The sequence below is a fragment of the Leucopleurus acutus genome (assembly GCF_964270905.1).
Source record: "Leucopleurus acutus genome assembly, chromosome: 20".
Lineage (NCBI taxonomy): Eukaryota > Metazoa > Chordata > Mammalia > Artiodactyla > Delphinidae > Leucopleurus > Leucopleurus acutus.
The window spans coordinates 33,111,380-33,119,878 of NC_139162.1; positions in this window are offsets into that span (position 1 = coordinate 33,111,380).

Below are 8,499 nucleotides of genomic sequence, written 5' to 3' on the forward strand. Positions count from 1 at the left end.
GTAGAAGGCTATCATTTCAGTCCAGGAGAGGGGATGAAGGCTGGGACCAGAGCAGAGGAAGTGACCATGGAGATCAGGCAGTTAGGAGGCAGAGCAGGAAACATCTAGAGGCTAAAGGGATGAGGATGAGTTTAGTTTGGGACATGATGTTTTTGAGGCCTTGAGCTCATTAGAGGAAGAGTCTGGGCTGAAGGTCAGGACTTGGGGCTCATCCACATTTGTAAACCTAAAACATCAGAGCTGATAGGGTTATTAGAGATCGTCTTACCCATCCAACTACCCATTTTAAAGATGGGGAAACTGAGTTCTGAAAAGGGAAAGGACCTTGTCAATATCGTAACAGATCTCCGGAATCCTTTTCCAGTTCGATTACTTCCTTTCAATGGGAACTTTTTCATTTTATTTGCCAAATAAGAGAGCTGACTCTGAAAGCAGGGAAGAGATACCATAAGTGGAATGATGGCTTAAACAATGTTTCCCAAACTTTAATCATTCTCATAAATTTCACCATGATCAGTTACTATTTTAATTAACTCCATTTTTTTTCTCTTTATTTAAAAGAGAAAGCTTGTACCACTTACATATATGGAAGTCGACCTTCCTTTTCCTGTAAAAAGAAGCAAATCTGAAAATTAACTCCCTGAAAATAAAGCAATCAGGCAGTTCTAGCCAGATACTGTTGCCTGCCCTTGTTAAACAGAGACATTGTCCGAGTTTGGAGAAGTGTTAAAGACATATTAGCACCAAATCAAGCTTTTCTGCTTCTCTTTATAGGACGGGACGAGAACTGAAAACGGAAAATTTTTCTCACTACGTGATTCAGGCTATTAAGTAATATGGCCCTGTATCTCCTAAAACGTGCCACGCTTTGGGAAATCCTGAGCTAGAAAAAGATGAAATAAAATGTGTCACTTCCACATGCCCCAAAGATGCATTGTTTTATTGATTTATCAAAGTTAAGGAATGAGGAGGTGCCAGGTTGGCGTGTATTTGTTAAATAATTTTATCAAAGAGCTCTTTGTGAGAAGGCTTTTGGTTTGCCATTCGGTCCAACGAGAAGAGGATGATTCCCTGTCTTGCCCCTGCCTCCTGGGATGGTCCTAGGCTCCAGTGAGAATGTCATACACCCAAGAGCTGTGCTTGTGCTTATGAGCTGTCCCTAGAGATGTCCTGATCCTTCCTCCAGGGTACCTCCACCACAGGAAGGAAGCAGGGCACAGCCTTGGGATAAGCCTCCAGGGGAATTAAGTCCGTTCCTGCTGTGTGGGGCGTGGCCAGGGCACAGCACACATCTTACTTGGTCTGGGGCAAACCAGGCATCTGTGGGTTCTCAAATGTACTCCTCTGGAAGGGCTCCTGAGCTTCCATTTCCTATGTGTCTTAAGTTAGGGTTCCCCCCAAAGCAGAGCCTAAGAAAAGGACTTGGGTGAAGGTAACTTGAGATATGGTCCCAGGAGACAAGTTGAAGGAGAGTAAGAGAGGAAAGAAAGGAAAACCAAAAATAGTTGTTGAGCTCGTTGCTGCTGAGGGCGGAGGGGCCCCATCGCACTGGGGACCGTCTGGGGACCACGCAGGACACAGCTCAGTGTTGTCCTACCTGGGGAATGAGGCTGGGTCATCTACCGTCTCCCACCCCATTGGTGGAGGGTCACTCCTGGGTGTGAGGACAACAGGTTGAACTCCGGGACCACACCTGCACCAGGGCTGAGCAGAGCTGCTCACACTTCCCGGGACACTGAGACAGGAAAGTGGACAGATGGCCCAGGCACACAGGCACTGGGGGTAGAATTGTCTACCACTTCTGTGCTGAAATCAGTGGGGCTGCAAGGATGTGGCTTAGACCATAGAAAGCCAAGGTCTCACCAGATCCTCTCCAACTCTGAGAAACGGGGGTCGCGTAGAAGCCAAAGGTAGGTTGCACCCCAAGGAGGGAGGTTCTGTACCTTCCCCCAGGTGGTGGGGATGGAAGGTGGTGGATGAAGAAGGTGGAGTGTTGCCCTGAATCCCTCTCTCCTCTCTCCACCCACCCACCAAACCCTTCTCAAAGCAGCGGCATCACCCTTGTGATTTCCTCCTGGGAAACGTTCCAGGAGGAGAAACCCAGCTTTGGCTTCCTTGAGCTCCACTGCCTGTGTCAAGTTAACATTGATTTCTTGTTTCCTTTGCCATATAGCTGGCTGTAGGGCAGGGCCACCGGCTTGTAGGGCTCAGTGGCCCCTTCACAGGTGTGATTTTCCATTCGAGCAAGTTTGTTCCGGTGGGAGATGGGAGGGAGGAGGGGGAATTGCTGGGCGTCACCCCCGCTGCCTGTGACCTTGACCCTCCCCTAGACCTGGTGAGCTCCCCATCTTGCTTAAATCGAGGCCCAGGTGGAAATTTGGGGGGCGGGCGATGGTGAAGGGTGGAGAGGGATGGACGTTTGCAAATCTCCCCACCCCCTCCCTCCCCTCCCCTCCCAAGCTTGTCTGAAAGCGATGCAGAAATGTCAATTGTCTCCTAGCTCTGTTACTCTGCTAACCCAATCAATCCATATGAAAAGAGCAGATTAAATTGACTGACCCTCATATATTTAATGACTGCTACTATTTGACCAGGATGCGATTCTCAGGAAGCGCCTGTCACAAGCTATCGACAGTCTTTCAATCCCGCGTTACCGAATGTGGGGCTTTCTTGCTCCCCAAGATGGCAGGTCTCGGATGACTCCTGAGCTTGCACAGCGAGCAACGAGATATCAGATCGTGCTTCTTCACTAGTGGATGATTGGGTTTAACTCCTGGTTTATGGATTTTTCAGCAGATGCAGCTTCTCACACATTCCGTGCCTCTCAATTACTACCATTGTAATTTTCCAGGGGGGTCTTTGCTAATCAAAAGGGGGTGCCACGAAACTCTCAGACAAAAAATAATTCTCTAGTGAAATGTGTCACTACTTGCAATGACATTATGTGTGCAATGATGATATTAGCCCCCATTTTCCAAGTCTGTGTTTTACACATTTTATTTTATTTTCTAGCCACAGAAATGCCCAAAGGTTGATATTTTTATTTCTCTATTTTGTGATGAGGATACAAAGGTACAGAGAGGTTCAGGAACTTGTCTGAGGTCACCCAGCAAGCCCATGGCAGAGCTAGGATGCCAAACCATGCTGTCAGACTTCACTACATGATGATAATAAAACTCATGCGTGCTGCTGAGTACTGTGTGTGATGGCTACATGCCCTGTGATAATATTTGATTAAGATGCCAGGCTTAAAAATATGGTCTCCCTTATCCCTAAACCTTCACTGTCTCTTTGCAGCCTTGAGAATGTAGAATCTCTGAGACAGCCTGATTCCAGATGAATGCCTCAGCTAGCAATATTGTAGGAACACCTCTCCCACCATGCGTATTTCCCCCTTCTCTCTCTGTCTGACTCTCTCTGTCTCTGTCTCTTTCATTGTCTCTGTCTTTCTCTGTCTTTGTCTCTCTCTTAACAGCTGAAAGTCTGTAACTTACCATTGAACACACATTCTAACTATCTATGTTTTAAAGACCTGCTTTATATATTCACTCAACAATTATTCACCAAGCATCTACTACATGCCAATCACTTCTAGGAAAAAGAAAGACCTGGTTCCTGCTCTCAGGAAACTCACACTCTGGTTTCTGCAAATGCAAGAAGACAATTACAATAGAGTGTAAATCTTGTGACAGATGCCTGGGGCGCTGTGGGGACACAGGCAGCACTGTCACCCAGACCACGTGGGGAAGGCTTCATGGAGGAAGTGGTGTTTGCACCAAGCCTTGAAGAGCACGTGGCGGTAACTAGCTGGAGTGCTTGCATTCGAGGATGGCCTGTTCCTTGAAAAGCATGGCTCGTTGTTACATCTGGTAGTTTAGATTGGTTGGCACATGGTGGTGAGACATGGTGGGAGGGCGATGAAGATGGAGGGGCAGAGGCACTAGGAAATGAGACCACAAGGTTAAACAAGTTCAACTTCCATCCGGAAGGCACTGATAACCTATAGCTGAGAGTATGACCTTGGGCAATAAGGATGGTTCAAAACTCAACTGTCTGACTTAAGAGCTGTGTGACCTTGAGCTAACATGTGTCTTACCTCCAAGTCCTAGTCAAGTAATACCCACCTCAGAGGGTAGCTGCAAGGGCTACAGGAGAGAGGGGAGATGAAGGGCTTACTACCAGAGCCAGGCACATAGTAAGTGCTAAATACACAAGCTGTTTGTATGATCATATCTGCATTTTAGAAACCTCCTTCAGGAAGGAGCATATATGAAGAAATTCAGGCTGGATGTGTGGGGATACATTAGGACACTGATAGTGTAATCGGGCAAGAAGTGACAGGAGTCTGAGTGACCACTGCAGCAGAGGGTGGAGATATTAAGGAGGTCACATGGGCAGCGGGCTCTTAGAAGTGGATGAAGGATCTGGAGGAACCTAGGATGCCTTCCCGATTTCTGGTTGGGTGAATGAGTAGATAGTGGTGTCATTCCTTGGGACAATTATTTTAGGAAAAGCCAGAGGCTTGGGAGGGAATGGAGAGTTCAGATAGGGAGGTGTTGGATTTAAGGTGCCCATGGTCTCATCAGTGATGCTGCCTGAAATGTACTTGGGTAGAAGGATGGACTTCTGACAACTTCCTCCTCCCGAAGGATTGAGAGCTCCTCCTAGCCTGTGGCATAATTTGTTCTTCTTTTGTATCTTCAGAACCGCCCTCAGGGCAGGGCCCAGAGAGTCCTGTCTATCTCTCAAGGAAACCCTAGAACAGCTGACCACCACCTTCAAGAAGCTTCTTTGACCACTTCCCAGCCCAGAGTTCTCTCTCTTCCCTGGACTCTTAGAGCAGGACTTCTTCTTTGGGGGTCATTGAGGAATCACTGCTATATAATTGACACATATCTAAATACCTTGCCTCAGCTAGATGACACAGCTGTGGATGGCAGGGCAACTCCTTTTCTTTCTCCACCCCCAATGCCCAGCCCCCGTGCCTGGCACAGGGCTGGGCTCTGTTGCAGACTCACTGATGAATGGGAGGATTCTGCCTCCAGAGGAAGCTCTAGGGGTTCTCCACTTCATCGTCTGTGTCTTCAAAAATGGGAACCTTGCTCAATCCACGTGGAAGGGGACATCTGCTCAGGGAGGTGAGCTGCCGCGGGGAGCCTGAGGTGTCTGCTCTGAGCTCACAGGGCGACGTGGAGGCAGGCTGTTTGGAGGCAGATGCATTTTCAGTTCAGCCCCGACTCGTGGTTTGTAAACCCACAGCATCAAAGTCCCAGGTTCTGAGAAGGTGGAGTCCCCGAAGGAACCGACTCTTTATGGCTTTATTCCCGCCGCCTCCACTCCATTGCTTGACCTTCCATACGTCATCCTTGACTCTCTCCCGCCCCACCACATTCCTGCCTTGAGCATTTGATCTATGGACTATCAGTAGATGTAATGAAATGCTAAGTTTCTTTAAAAAGAAAATCACCACCAGCACCCCACCCCCCGAAGATTTAACCTGGGCATCGTCCAATAGCAGACAATGCCAGGCTCACTGATGCAGGGCTGAGGCACGCTGCCTGCCTGAAGGCTCCACGTCCCAGATCCCTGCCTCCTACATGCTTTCACCAATCCTTTCTCCTCTTAACCTGTATTTATTTTCATTGTGCTTCTAGGAAGCCACAAATAACTTGTTTCAGTGTAACATGAAAAGCGTGAGCTAGAAGGCTCTCGTCTCTTCCCTAGCAACTTCTGCTTCACCAAAGAGGCAGGTCTAGAGTAAGAGAGATGTTGGAGCTGGTCCTTGCTGACTTGTGAATGCGACCCATCCGGGCTGCAAGGGACAACTCTGTTCCTTTACCTCAGGGAAGAATGAGAGAGAAGATGCCCCCGATTCCCAATCAGACTAGACCGCCTCCGCCTTTATAAGCAGGGATTTAACCTCCTTCATTAAACAGAGGGTTACTAGGTGATCTTACAGTCTGTTCCCTATCAGGGCCTCAACCTTTCCACCTACAAAATGATGGAGTAGATTAGGGGATTCCTACCAGGAGAGTTTGCGTATCTAAATTGACAAGTGAGAGAGGGTTAGTGGACTTCCAGAGCCTCCTTTCTCTGGCTTGAGTTAAAGGTGACTCCAGGAATGAAGGGTGTGACGGTGCTGTGCCCTGCCTGCATCTTCTACAAGACCTACCCAGGCCATTAGCCAAGGGACACACCCGCCCCGTTCACGTAACCTTCACCTCAGTAATGAATTCTATATGAGAGTCTTTGTCTCTAACAGAGTTTGTCAACCTCGGCCCCACTGACATTTTGGACCAGGTACTTCTTAATTCTCCATCTTAATTCTTTGTGCATTGCATGGTGCCTAACATCCCTGACCTCTACCCACTAGATGGCCAGTAGCATCTCCCCCTAGTATGACAACGGAAAAGATCTCCAGACGTAGCCCAATGTTCCCTGGGGGAATGTAGAATCGCCCCTGGTTGAGAACCATGGTCTACAGCATTATCACATTGGGTTGTATTTATTATTTGTCTTTTGCACTAACTCTGAGCTCCCTCTGGGCCAAGGCTGTGTTTCTTCATTTCTAAAGTACATAGTAGGTGTGTGGAATTAATGGTCACGGTAGGAGATATAGTAGGTCTCTGGGTCAGATGGACTTTTTGTACTTTATACCGTCGTCATCCTCTGATTAATAAGGATTCGTTAATCACTGGTAGGTGTCAGGTGCATTTGTCCTGGGCATACACTGAAGGATGGCTGTCAAGGGCAGGGCCTTATGGGACTTACATTCTAGTGGGAACTGGCTGGTCAGAGGAGATGTGTCATAAATAAATGGATACGTGAACAAGATAATTTCCAGCAATGATCAGCCCTATGAAGAAAATATTTAAAGGGCCAGGATAGAGTGATGGGACGGGGGAGGGTGTGTCTTAGACGGTGGGTGGGGGATAGCGAATGCCTCTCTCACTTAGATGGTGACATTTGAGCTGTCACTATAACTTAGGCAGGAAGGCAGAAGTACTTATATAAAGTATTCATCTTTGAGTTTTCACCCATCGCTTAGTGCTTGACACTTAGTAGGTCCTCAGTAAATATTTATTGGTAGCATGAAGGCTGCCTCTTGACTCTGCTTGCAAGAGTCAGGGCTGCAAATACTCACTGCCCTTTGAATTCTAGTGTAAGTTCTAGAATTATCCGCCAATGGGGTATGAGTGTACAGTGTTTGTGGGCAAAGTCTGAATCAAGCCCTGAATCCTCCTGTCTCCACTCGGTTCTGTTTTTACAAAGAGAGTTTCTTTAAAATAGACGGGACAATAATCTCTCCAAATCAATCGTTTAATCACACATCAATCATCGTCGTCATTTAAAACCTGAAACCGCATCTAGGCACTCGGGCCATTTCCCGGTCCAGGTGTGAACCCAGGACCGGCCCGGGAAATATGCGAGCTTCCCACCCAGGATCTACCTTGATCAAATGCGCTCGGAGGGAGGACGGGGTAACGTTACCATTGTGCCCGGATAAGAAGGTCCCCATTCCGGCCCCCGCCCCACGGCAGGCAGGCGGGGGGCAGGTAAAAAGAGCTTAATCATTAATAACACTAACTTGCATTTCTAGAGCCTTGAAAATGAGAATTTTGCCCTTTTTTCCCTGGGAGTAAATTGGGTCAGAGTGTTCCCAGAATTTACATTTCAATTAAAAATACAATAATAACACATTGTGCTAATAGTGAATGATTCCGACTCAGGGGAAGATGACACCGCCCGCTACTTCGTTAAAGAAAAGCCTCCTTCATTGGGACGGGCCACACATCAGCAGTCACAAATCTCCTGTCTTGTTCTGGGTCTGGCGGGCGGAGTGGGCAGGGAGGGGTGAGGCTGGGGGAGGTGAGCGAGGCAGCCCCGCCCTGCTGGGGCTTCCAGGGGAGTTGGGCATCCGTCCATCCCCCAGTCCTCCTTTCAGAATGAACCTGACTTTTGTTTTTAAAATAATCTTTAAAAAATACAAATAAGGCAGGGATTTGGCTTGTTCCATTTCCTTCTGGGTTTGTTGTTATTGTTGTTGCTTGGTTTTATTTTCTGCTTTTCTAAGCAAGAGCTGACGGAGAGAACTTGCTACAGACACCTCCGCCCGCCCCCAAGGCCTCTATGCGTAGATTTAACTTTAAAAACATCCCTCATTAGCCCCTCAGTCTGGAATCTGATAGAAACTTCAGCCCAGGCCTGCACTGCAACCTAAGGGCCTGGTACTGCTGCTGCTTAGAGAAAAAGTGATTTGCAGGCCAAGGGGGTGGTAGTTGTGAAATTACTTCTGTAGCTTTCTGTAAGAAAGCTCCCCGCCTCACTGATTTTTCAGAGTGGGCCTAAAAATCCCCCAGATGTGTCCCTTTATCTAAGTGCATGAATACGGGAAACAAAGGGAGAAGCTGGCCTTGGAGGCCTGCCCCCCAGGACACTGCAAGGAGGGGTTGAAAATGTAGGCTCGCAGGTTGCTTCTGAAAATAAATAACCCGGTTC